At 45.0% G+C, this 13,381-nt stretch overlaps 1 protein-coding gene across 2 annotated transcripts in view; it reads right to left on the bottom strand.

The window, feature by feature from the left end:
- Positions 1-13,381, bottom strand: part of OS9 (OS9 endoplasmic reticulum lectin) — a 1,402,051-nt gene that overhangs the window by 1,167,088 nt on the left and 221,582 nt on the right. The gene's annotated exons all lie outside the window — the stretch shown is intronic.

The raw sequence follows: 13,381 nt of genomic DNA on the forward strand, positions 1-13,381 counted from the left end.
GTAGAAGTAGATTCAGCCCTGGTGGAATGAGATCTAATCCCCTGGGGGATAGGTTTTCCAAGGTGTTTATAGCAGAAATGAATGCAATGGCTTATCCATTTAGAAATGGTTTGTTTCGAAATAGCCTTCCCTCTGCCTCTACAGCAAATGCTACCAGCTGTTCAGATTTTCTTCGAAATGTAGTCCTGTCCAAGTAGAATCTAAGTTGTCTGTGTACATCCAATGCATGCAGAATCCACTCCCCATTGTTCTGTGGATTGGGAAAGAAAGTTAGCAAATGAATGGACTGATTAAGAGCCACACTGGATACCACCTTGGGCATGAAGGATGGATTTGTCCTGAGTGACATCCTTTCCGCATGAAAGATGATAAAAGGCTCCACTGCCATAAGGGCCTCCCTCCCACCCATTTAAGTTGTCTTGTTAAATACCACTGTCTTTCTAGTTGCCCGCCTCTTATGTTAATCTGACCATATATCTCATTTCTCTCTACTTTCACTGGCTTATGTGAGTAATCACAAAACCATCACTTTTGAAATCCCACCCCTTCAATTATTTAAATTTATTGGCCATCCTACAGTATTTCATAGTACCAAAATACAAAAGTAACCACCCCTTTCAGTCCATCTTGCTGTTTTAAAAATAGTAACTCTCCACTAAACCTTAACTTTTTAAACAGGTAAAACTCAAGTTACCTACTTTCATATCTAACTTCTCTAGTGCACACTGCAGAGTGCATTCTTTTCAATCTTACCTTTAAGCATCCCTGTTACTAGCACTTTCTCTAATACCTAAAAAGATCATCTCTACTTGACTCCAAGTAGACTTTTCTCTATCTGTTAAACCTAGCACTTGCTCCTACAGTACTTATTACCTTGATACGGCACTCTTATAGATAGCACCCCAAAAAGGCAAACCCCATTTCTCGGTCACCCACGTCCCCCGGAATCTCTTTTAAAGTTTTTTTGTCTAGTCCTTCCAGCATGTCGAGGGATCAGTTGCTAGTGTCCTCTCCTGCTCAGCTGGTGAACCTGGGAATATTGAGGCAATGTTACAATTGCCTCATGTACACAGACAACCCTCTCCTCCTCCCACAAAACACAAATACATGCGAGAGATGCAACTATACGGCCAAACTGGAGGCTGAGCTCTCTCAACATAGGACTGGCAAGACCAGTCAGGAGGAAAAGGTTACCACACACACTATAGACTCAGTCTCACATAGTACCATCACAACCTCAAATCATACACATAAACACACAAAGACATACTCGGCGGCTGTGATCAAAAATCTACCAAAACAGCAGAGGCCACCAAAGCAGACACCCAAACAACCACCACCTCAGAACACAACACCTGCAACACATAGATCTCACAGTCAGAGTGTCAAACAGTCACAGCCCTTAAGGCCAAACACAATGCCAGACACACTAGTCATTGGTGACTCCATAGTCAGACACACTGACGTCCCGCTCACCAGACTGAGTAAGGAGAAGGTCACAGTAAGCTGCCTGTCGGGCGCTAGAATCCGCCACATAACGCAAGCACTCAGGTCTCTCAACAGCAGGTACAAATATGACTCAGTCATTGTCCACGCTGGTGTAAACGACCTGAGACGTACCTCCTTGGACTACATGAAAAGAGACATTGAGGAGCTCTCTGATTATGTAGCCCAGGCAGGTATGACCCTGACCTTGAGCAGTATCCTACCTTCACCAAGAATGATGCCACAATACAGAGATAAGATGATCAGCTTTAACAATTGGCTTAAACTCTGGTGTCATTCAAAGGGGATCCAATGTCTGTCTGCCTGGGATGACATGCTGGACAAGCCACGCTGTTTCGCAAGGGACGGCTTGCACCAGTCACCCCTGGGATTCTGGATATTGGCAAAGGCTCTTGCCACCCCCATAGTGCCTTTTTTAGGCAAGGCTCAAATTCTAAACCTACCACCCTAGAACACAAAAAAGGAAAAAAACTAAGGGTAATGCTGCTCAATGCCAGAAGTCTAAATCTCAAAATGCACGCACTTGAGGCCCTTCTCAGTATGGAGAACATCGATGTCTGTGCAGTGACAGAAAAGTACAGTTTTGTACCTACCATAAATGTAGATGTCCGAACTGGATAGCATCTGCAGTCATAACAAGTGGGTTGTCCTGTCGTCAGGCAGCCCTTCAGTCGGCCGGATTCCAAAGTCCGGGTCCGGCTTCGGCTGATGTCGCACTCCACCCGACGTCATCTCTGTTGGTCTTCGGGTATAAAGGCATCAGCCGACGCCATTTTCCTCAGTGTTTCTTGCCCCAGATGCCAGTAGCCCTCTTGCAGGCTAAAATTTGGATAGATGCCAATGTTTCCAAATAGATAGAGGTAAACACAACAATAAGCATGTATGTACATATATACAAACAAATACACCATAAAAGACTCCCCCCCAACAGCTAGCTATTAGAAGGGTAAACACCCTAGGAGTACCACAGAGAGGAAGGAGGGAGGGTAATCCTGACTGCAGATGCTATCCAGTTCGGACATCTACATTTATGGTAGGTACAAAACTGTACTATGTCCTTCATGGATGCATCTGCAGTCATAACAAGTGGGTAGAATACCATAGCCAACTAGGGGAGGAGGATAAAAGTAGATTATGGTGTGTTTAGGATCCCTTGCAGTACAGCAGTGGCAAACCCTGCTCAGGATCTGGAATATAGAGGCAAATTATAATGCTTGGCAAATGTATGCACGGAGGTCCAAGTAGCCGCCTCAATAATGTCTTTGGTTGCCACTCCTCGTAAGAAGGCTGTGGTAGTGGCTGTTGCCCTTGTAGAATGAGGTCTTATGTTCTGTGGAATTGGTTTTCCATGGAAGGAGTAACAGAATCGTATGCAATTTCCTATCCATTTGGAGATTGTCTGTTTGGAAATAGCTTTTCCTTCCCTTCCTGTTGCATAGGCTACAAAAGTTGGTCAGTCTTTCTGCTATTTTTGTTCTGTCCAAGTAGTAGCGTAGCTGTCTATGTACATCCAAGGTATGCAGTATTCTTTCCCTCTGTTTTGTGGGTTGGGAAAGAAGGTAGGTAGGTGGATTGCCTGGTTTAAAGACACTCTGGATACCACCTTGGGCATAAATGTAGGATTAGTCCTCATGGACACTCTATCTTGGTGGAAGATTAGGAAGGGTTGCACTGCCATTAAGGCCTGTAGTTCTGAAACCCTCCTTGCTGAAGTAACTGCCAGTAGGAAAGCAGTTTTCCATGACAGGTGTTGTAGGTCTGCTGTTGCTGCTGGTTCAAAGGGTGAAAGTGTCAACTTTTCTAGCACAAAGTTTAAATCCCAAGCTGATAATGGTGGTTTCCTTGGAGGTTTTACATTCTTGATTCCTCTGAGGAACTGCCTGAGCAAAGGGTGCGAAAAAACAGGTGGATCAAAGCTGTATTCTGCTGAAATAGCTGATGCATGTATCTTGATGGAGGAGTAGGACAGGCCTGAATGAAGAAGTTCGGCCAGATACTCCAGAATGTTAGGCATATCTATGTTTGACACATCTTTTCCTCTTTCCGTACTCCAGATGACAAACCTTTTCCATTTTCCAGCATAGTTCCTTCTTGTTGAAGGTCTGCGTGCTTCAAGAATAATGTCTTTAACTCTTTGGGAAAGTTCTGGATTAGCTGCTGTTATGTGATGTTCCATGCAGTCAGTTGCAAGGTTTTAGGTTTGGATGTATGATGCTGTAGTGGTTCTGCGTTAACATCAAAGGCATCAGGGAATTGTCCACATATTGTTCGAGACATGCTCCTCAGTAGTGGATACCAGTGTTGTCTTGGCCAGTTTGGAGCTATCAGGATTATCCTTGGACGTTCTTCCTTGATTTTCAGTAGTACCTTGTGTATCAAAGGAAGAGGTGGGAATGCATATGCTGTTAGGCCTTTCCAGTTGAAGGAGAGCGAATCCACTTTCCATGCTAATGGGTGGAATGTCCTTGTGCAGAATGTTTTGAGCTGGTGATTGAGAGGTGATGCGAATAGGTCTATCTGTGGCATTCCCCATTTCTTTGAGATGGTCTTGAAGATGTCCGGTGAAGCTTCCATTCGTGGGCATCCAGAGTGGTTCTGCTTAATATGTCTGCTAGAGTATTGTCTTTCCCTGGTACAAATATTGCCTGTAACTGGATGTTGTAGCTGAGTGCCAGGGTCCACAGCTCCAAGGTCATTCTGCATAGGGGTATGAATGAGTGCCTCCCTGTTTGTTGATGTACCACATGACTGTGGTGTTGTCTGTCCTTATCATCAACTGGCCCTCTTTGAGAAATGGTTTGAACTTTTGGATTGCCAGTTTTACTGCCAGCATTTCTTTTAGGTTGATGTGCAGTTGAAGTTGATCCTGTGTCCATAATCCTTGCACGCATTTGTCCAGCATGTGGGCCCCCCATCCTAGGTCTGAAGCGCCTGTTGTGATGGTCTGGCTTGCTTGACATCTGCGAAAGGGTAGGCCTGGGTTTGACTGGCATGCCTGAGCCCACCATAGGAACTCCTGTTTTAAGCATGGAATTAGTGGGATTTCTGTTTCTAGACTGTGTCTGTGTTGGGACCATAAATTCTTTAGGTACCACTGTAGTTTTCTCATATGTAGTCTGGCAAATGGAACCAAGATTATGCATGATGCCATGAAGCCCAAGGCCTGCAGTACTTTTCTTGCTGTTAACTTGTTCAGTTTTGTTAGTGCCAAGAAGTAAAGAGGAAGTTCTTTTGTTTTTCTGTAGTCAGGAATGCCATTTGTTTTACTGTGTCCAATTCGCCCAAGAATGTCCTTGTTTGGGATGGTATCAGCCTTGACTTTTGTAAATTGACTGTGTATCCCAGTGCTTGTAGCAAGTAAATGACCCTTTGTAAATCTGTTGTCAGCTTGCTTTTGTTGTCCCCTTGTAGCAGGCAGTCGTCCAGGTATGGGTAAATTTGAATTCCCTGAAGTCTGCAATGGGCGATTACTGATGCCAGGCATTTTGTGAATACTCTGGGCGCAGTAGATAAGCCAAAGGGCAATGCTGAGAATTGATAGTGCTCTGATCCTGCAAGAAATCTGAGGTATCTTCTGCAGATTGGTCGAATGGGGACGTGCAGGTATGCCTCCTTGAGATCTAGAGTTACCAGCCAAGACTCCTTGCCCAGCATGGGAAGAAGTTGCTGTAGGGTCAGCATTTTGAATTTTGGGACAATGATGTATGTATTTAAGGTGGACAGGTCGAGAATTGGTCTCCAACTTTTTTCCTTTCTTGGAACTAGGAATAGTCTGGAGTAGAACCCCTTTCCTTGCTCGGCTGTTGGTACTCTTTCCACAGCTCTCATGTTTGCTAACTCCATTATCTGGCGTAGAGCCTCTGTTTTTTGATTTGGAGGTAGATTTGGCATTCCTCTTTTTACTGGTAAAGTGTGGAAGTGAAACCGGTAACCTTGATCTATGGTTTGTAAAATCCACTTGTCTTTTGTTATGTAGTGCCAGTTCTTTGAAAATAAGGTTAACTTTCCGCCTAGGGGAGCTGCTATTTGTTCCCTGGTAGGCGGATTTAGGGTTAAGTCACTGTGGTTGTGCTGATGTAGTGGCAGTGGCTGTGTCTGTGCCTCTGTTGTTACCTTGCCACTGTCTTCCTCTGTAGGCACCTCCTCTGGATTGGTTTCTGCCTCTGGAACGTCTATTCCTGCCCCTTTGAAATTTTGTGGAGTCAGGAAAGGACCAATTTTTGGCAGGCCAGTTCCTGCTAAACCTTGGGGTTGAACCTGCAAGAAATCTTTAACAGTTTGAACAGATTTTGCCTTTTCTTCCTTTTTCTTCATAACCTGCTGGGCAGGTGTACCAAACAAACTTGTCTTGTCCATAGGAGCATCTAGCAACTTAGCTTTAACATGATCCGGTAAAGCTTGTTCCTTTAGCCATGCATGCCTTCTTATCACTGTGCCTGTCATGGCTGATCTAAATGAAGCCTCCAGTGCATCATAGCCACATTTTAAGGAATGGTTGCTAACCTGTTGTATGTTATTTACCATCTCTAATACATATTTCTTATCAAGAGATTCATCAGTGGTTAGTTTTTAGTTAACTGATCAAGCATAAACTCTTGGTATTGTATCATGTGAAACTGACAGTTTAAAGCTCTAGCTGAGAGAGTAGCTGAAGTGTAGACCTTTTACCCCATCTGTCTAATGACCTTGCTTCCCTTTCAGAAGGAATTGGGTTTTAGTTATGGTCGGCTACTGCCTTGGGACCCTGGGATATAGTTTCTGGGTCTGCAAGTGGAGCCTTGTAAAGGTGGTGATGAGTATCTGGCACCCTGTAAAATCTGTCTGGTTTGGCAGGGGCTGGGGGTAAAGAATCTGGAGCGGAGCAAACATCATTGAAAGCATCATCCACCACAGAGAGAACAGGAGGTATAGCTAAGGGCCTGTGCTGTGGGAGGTGCAGAAAAGTCCTAAGTCTTTTCTGGAGTCTGAAAAATCCTGTTGCTGCCATTGGAACTGTTCTCGCATGGCATGCAAGGTTTCCCCAAAGGAGAATTCTTCTGGTGGGGAAGCAGCTGGAACGGATTCTTCAGCATCAGAATCTTCAAAATTGGAGAAGGGAACCTCTGGCTGGTCAGTTATGTCTGATTCATCAGCAGAATCATCAGAGGACACTGGCTCAGGGGGCTCTGCCCTAGGTCTCTTCTCTGGGGGCTGAGAGGCCCTGTCTGGGTGAGATTGAGATCCTCTAATTAAAGAAATTAAATCTTCTGCCAAAGTAAGCATTTGAGAACTGGAAGAGGGCCTGGATGTGGGGGGTTTAACAGGCACTGTTTTAGTAGTCTTGGCTGCTTTAGCCCTGGCGAAGGCCTTAATGGACATGGCTGCTGGAGGCCTAGCAGCACCACGTGCTGGGGTAGAGACATCCAAGGGGATGGTGTCTGATAAGTCAACCACCGTAGTGGGTAAAATTTCTGAGGTCGATTCAAGAGTTGTAGCAGGGGCCTCAGTTGTAGGAATAGGTTCAGCTGTACTTTGTTCAGTTTTCTCGGTTTCGGCCGAAACCGAGACACTCGCGGTTTGCTTGACCATGGTTTCGGCCGAAACCGCGGACCGCGAGTGTCGGTCTTTATCTTTGCGTTTTTTGGTAGATTGGGTAGTCGGAGGATCCGACGGCATAATGTACGCAAAATTAGAACCGAAAAACTGTTCTGCAAACTCCGACCGACGCCTAAGCGTTCGTCGGTTGAAAGAAGCACAGGCCGAACAGGCTGCTACGTCGTGGGCTGGGCCTAAACAAGGCAGACAGTAAGAGTGGAAATCTTTATGAGGTATTTGCTTCCCACAGTTTAAACAATTGTTAACTTTTTCTGACATCGGCTGAGGCAAGAAAGAGTCCCCAACGGGGTACTTAGCTTTAGAAGTCTTCGAAGTAGTATTCGGTAGAAGTAATCTCTGGATCCGACCGACCGGCACTTGCGAACAGCTTCTGCTTGGCGCCACGGCAAGAAAGACTGAGGAAAATGGCGTCGGCTGATGCCTTTATACCCGAAGACCAACAGAGATGACGTCGGGTGGAGTGCGACATCAGCCGAAGCCGGACCCGGACTTTGGAATCCGGCCGACTGAAGGGCTGCCTGACGACAGGACAACCCACTTGTTATGACTGCAGATGCATCCATGAAGGACATTCTGGTTCAAGGCTCCTGAGAGCACCCCAGCACTATCAGGTTTTACCTCTTATCATGCGTTCCAGCCCCAAAATCCGAACAATACCAAGAAAGGAGGGGGGGTATCCATATTCATCAAGGACACCCACACCTCAAGACTGGTGGCAACGCACGATGCATCGGAGACCATCCAGGTGCAATTAACCATAGGCAAGACTGCTCTGCAAATTGTAGCATGTTACAGGCCACCCTCACAAACTCAGGAACCTCACATGGCCTTCCTGAAAACACTAGAGGGGATAAATGTATCACCAAACACCATCATACTAGGTGACTTCAATTACCCTAATATAGACTGGGAACACTACTCAAGCCCAAACACCCTAGCCCAAAAGTTCCTGGAATTCATAAACTCAAATGCCATGGAACAACTAGTCACCATCCCACAAGAGGAGAAAACATACTTGATCTCATCATCACGAACATGGGAGCACAATGTTCAACACCGAAGTATACCCCTCACTGGTGAGCTCAGATCACAAACTAATCTCGCTGGAGGTCCTCCTTCCACACCCACCAAAAAAAAAAAAGTCCACAGTAAAAAACTTCTCGGAAGCTGACTTCACACTTCTAAAGACTAGTGTGGTCTCCTTTACGGCCCCGAGCATGGAAAACAGTACTCAAGCTGAATCACTTACAAATGCCTTCTACCAGCATCTGCAGGACTGCATGGATAAGGCAATCCCAAGCAAAACAAAGACTCTTTGTACCAAAGGCAAGCATCCAGTCTGGTGGACCCCAGCCATAAACAAACTCTACAACAAAAGGAGGAAGCTACTACAAGATAGAGCAAAATCCTTAAAAGGTAAGACACCCTTGATCACTATAAGTAAAAAACTAAGAGCTCTCATAAAATCATCCAAAGCAAATTTTGAGAGAAAAATAGCTAAAGACTCAAAAGACAATCATAAGGCCTTCTTTAGCTATGTTAGAAACCTGGGAGGAAACTCCCAGATATGCTCAGAACTAGTTCAAAATGATGTGAAGATTACTGATCCTACAGACATTGCCAACATACTGGCTGACAGGTTCAGTGCAAACTTCTCCCCCCCAAAAAGAGAGATATCTATACCAAGCGATTGCAGCCCCCCAAACATCTCCAACGCCCAAGTGAGAACTGCTCTCTCCAAAGCATAAAACACAGCATCCATGGGACCGGATGGTGTCCCCGGCTGTGTGCTCCACGAACTCAACGAGGAATTAAACCCACAGCTAGGACAGCTGTTTAATCATAGTCTTACCTCTGGATACGCACTCCAGGAGTGGCGCACTGCAACTGTGGTCCCACTTCACAAAGGCGGTGCCTCCACCGACCCTGGAAATTACCGGCCCATTAGCTTGACAAGCCTTATCTGCAAAGCCATGGAGAGGATCATAATGGACCTCATAAATAAAGACATAGGGAATTTTCAGACTTTGGATCCATCCCAGTTTGGCTTTGTCAAAGGCAGATCATGCCTTCTAAACTTGGTTGACTTTTTCGAAACAGTCACCAAAGCCATTGATGAGGAAAGGCAGTCCATACAGCCTACCTCGATCTGGCGAAGGCCTTGATACAATACCCCACTCGGGTATCATTGAAAAACTCATCAGCTTAAATGTTAACCCATACATCACAAGATGGGTTGCAAACTGGCTGAGTGACAGAACCCACAGGGTCAGAGTTGCTGGCGCCATGTCAGACTCAAAGCCTGTCACAAGTGGTGTACCACAGGGCTCAGTCCTGGGCCCACTCTTGTTTGGCATCTACTTTTCCGAAGTACAAGCAAACACAGGAGGGTTATGGCTGACAAAGTTGGCAGATGACTGCAAACTGGGCGTCATAGTAGAAAACACATCTGACACAGATATCCTTCAGAAGGGTCTCACAGAAACGGATAACTGGTGCCAGAGCCATGGCCTAAAGTTAAATGCCAAAAAATGCATAGTCATACCCTTCGGGAAAAACAAGGTTACCCATAGCTACCAAATAGGTGGCAATCCACTGAGCACAGAAGAAGTTATCAGGGACCTGGGGACCCAGGTTGATAGTAGTCTGTCATTCGACACCCATGTAGCTAAAGTAGTTAGGAAGACCTTCTACATTGCCCACCTTATCATGAAGGGATTCTCATCTAGATCAAGGGAGGTCATAGTTTCCCTATACTCATCAGACCAATGATTGAGTGCAATGCCCCATTCGGAATGTATCTGACCCGACACTTGCAGCAGCTGGAGAGGCCACAAAAGTTCCTCACCAAAAGGATAAAGGGTCTCAAACATCTGTCCTATGCTGCCCGACTGAAAGAACTCCAGCTCTATTCAGTAGCTTACCGCTTGCTCAGAGGTGACCTTTGCCTAACATACAAGGCCATGTCAAACCCAGATTTGATGAATATGCTTCACCTCAAAAAATCTAGATCCATCAGAGCCACAAGGGCGGGAGACTTAAACCTCGACACGGCTATTAATAGGACGTGCTGGAGGGACAGATTCATCACCCAAAGACTCCCTATGCTGTGGAATAAAATCCCGGTATATGTGAGGCAGAGCACCTCGCTGGCCTTGTTCAAGAGAAATCTTGACCAATGGATGGGAGATCGCAGATATACCCCAGGGATTACCTCAGTGTCACTGCTCGACAGAGGCACAGCAAAATAATGGGTATAGTTCCCCATACTAAAGGGGTGGCGTAAGCCACAAAACTATGGGCTAGGCTTGTAAATGCCCTCGGGCAGATAGCCTAGTATGAACCTATGAACCTATAATTCAGATATCCTTCTAACTGAAGTGATTGCTAAAAGGAAGTCTGTTTTCCAGGAAAGAAATTTTAAGTCTGCAGTAACAGCTGGCTCGAAAGGAGGTAGAGTGAGTTTCTCCAATACAAAGTTAAGGCTCCAGGCAGGGGTTGGAGCTCTCCTGGGTGGTCGCAAGTTTTTGGCCCCTCTCAGTCTTTAGCAGAGGATGAGAGAAGAGGGGGTGGGGTCTTTTTTAAAGCTTTTTCAGCCTTATTACCAAAGAGATGGTCTTGTTGTAAAGGAGCATCCAAACATTTTGCTTTAACATGATCAAGCAAACTTTGCTCTTTGAGCCAAGCATGTCTTCTTAGCACAGACCCAGTTACAGCAGCCCTGCCCTGCAAGAGGCCTCCAAAGAATCAAAACCACGTTGCAAAGTATGTTTTCCAACTTGTTCAGCTGAATGCAATAAGTCCTGTAAATCTTTATTTTCCACAGAGTCAGAAATTATCATCATTTTCTGTTTAAGCAGTCCCATGATATGCTGTTGATATTTAAGCATATGAAATTGACAGTTTAAAGCCCTGATTGCCAAGGTTGCAGAAGTGTAAACCTTACCCCCATCTATCCAGCACCCTGGAATCTCTATCAGAAGCGGTAGGATTTTTAGCAGTAGAGGCCTTAATGCCCTTGGGACCCTGAGAAATGGTTTCAGGATCTGCAATAGGATTTTTGAAAAGGAATTTGTGGGAGTCAAAAACCCTGTAGTATCTGTCTGGCTTACAAGGATCCGGAGGCAGAGAATCAGCAGCCAAACTAGATTCTGAAAAAACATAATCAACAATGTCTAGAACAGGAGGTATAGCCAAAGGCCTATGCTGAGGAAGAAGAAGATCATCCCTAAGTCTATTTTTAGATTCAGAGAAATCCTGACTTTCCCAGTGGAAATGTTCCCGTAAGGTATGTAAAGTTTCCCCCAAAAGAAAAATCCTCAGGAGGACAAGCAGAAGGAATGGAATATTCTGCAGAGTCCTCATAAGTAGGTATAGACAAATCCTGTTCATTAGAAGAGTCAGAAGAAACAGAATCCTGTTCAGAAGATTCATAATCAATGTCTTGCCTAGGCCTCTTAGAAGGGGGGGGGGGGGGTGGCTACCCCAGATCAGAGTAATTAAATCTTCAGCCATTTTGATCATTTGTTTTTTTTAGGCATAAGGGCCTGCACATGTGGCCCAGGCGTCGTTTTATTAGACACAGATTTAGATTTTGGCCTTAGTTTTGAAGATGACGTCGGTCTAATATATAAATCTGTAGGCCTGAAAACACCCTCAGAAGCCGGTGCCTGCACAGCGGCTCCGGACCCATCTAAGGTAGAGACATCCACGGGTTCCATAGTTGAAGCATCTCACGGCATACCGGACTCTGAAAGGGTCTCAGTAGAGGCTTGCGAATCAGAAGTAGCTGGTATTAGGGGCTGTGAAAGTCCCTCACAGAGTACTGGCGACTGGCTTAGGAGAAGCTTTGTTGTCAGTTTTGGACCTAGATGGCCTCTCTCTTTCTTTGCATTTTTTAGGTATTCCAGTAGTCGGATTGCTAACAGACGACATTTCTGGAGAATTAGAGAGTGAGCCAAAATATTTAGAAGCAAAAATATACAGACGTTCAATAGTGCGTTGATTAAATTTAGCACAAAACCGACAGCAAGGTACGTTGTGGTCAGGGCCTAGGCAAAGAATACAATACAAATGAAAATTCTCATGAGGTATTTGCTTCCCACAAGTAATGCAATTATTAACTTTTACTGACATCGGTAAGGAGCAATAAAAAGTTTCCCCAACGGGGTACTTAGCTTTTTATTTGAAGACTTCGGTTCTGAAACTCGTAAACGAAAATTTCAGGAGTCGGCCGACCGGCACTTGCGAACTGCTTCTGCATCTGGCACTGCGCGGCAAGAAAGACTGATGTAATGGCATCGGCTGCATGTTTTATACCCCTGACGACCAGACGTCATGGAAGAAGGGATGGCAACCGACTCAGGACCCAAGACTTTGTTAATCAGGCCGACTGAGGGCAACCTGCCAGCAGATTACCCAAATGTAATGACTGCAACAGTGAAACACGAACATCATCTTATTTTACTTTCTGGCTCCTGAAGCCTCTTACTGGCTCAGTCTGTCCTCCAATACACCCGCCCCGCCCCTCTCTCCCTTCCTCCAAGACACTCCTCTCTTCAACAAGGGCTTTTCTGTCTCTCAAAGTATCTGCTTTCTCTCAAACAGTCATCCTCTTTCTTTCACAACATAGCCCTACCTTTTATTAGTGGTGCATGCCTTCCTCAACTCTGTGCAATGGTGTATATTCTCTCTCGCACACACACATTGCCCTCAACACTGTAGCTCCACAAACCACACAGCACTCCAGAGGAAGCATTATAGCACAGTGTGTGCAGATACAGACAAAATAATATCCTACAAATACATGACTAATGGGAAACTATTGTTGGAAAAAAAAACAAACATGTAGTACATAAAGTGGAGTAATATCTTCTCCCTCCATCAAGTGGAGTAATATTTTCACCCATCATTCCAATTACAACGTGGGCAATTTTGTTTTTAAATAAATGCATTCATAAACACTGCTTTCGCTTATAACAATACTGATATTTCAATGCACTTTACTGTTTGTGATACCAGAAGGATACTGTGTGGGAGGGGGGGAAGAGCATCTATGCAGCCACAGACCTTAAATGCAGGAGGTCTAGCATATGCATAGCAGTGTCCATTAAAGTCTACAGATGCTAGCATGCCCAAACTATTCTAACAGGGATGTCACACAAGGACACGATTATATGATTTTAATCCTTAATCAAAAAATTTACAAAGCATTTTACTTAGATACTCATCACATAATCAGTACACTGGTAGCAAGGAAATTGCAACAATTAACATATGA

This window comes from Protopterus annectens, chromosome 9.part0 (genome assembly GCF_019279795.1).
Source record: "Protopterus annectens isolate FY-2018-M chromosome 9.part0, PAN1.0, whole genome shotgun sequence".
NCBI lineage: Eukaryota > Metazoa > Chordata > Ceratodontiformes > Protopteridae > Protopterus > Protopterus annectens.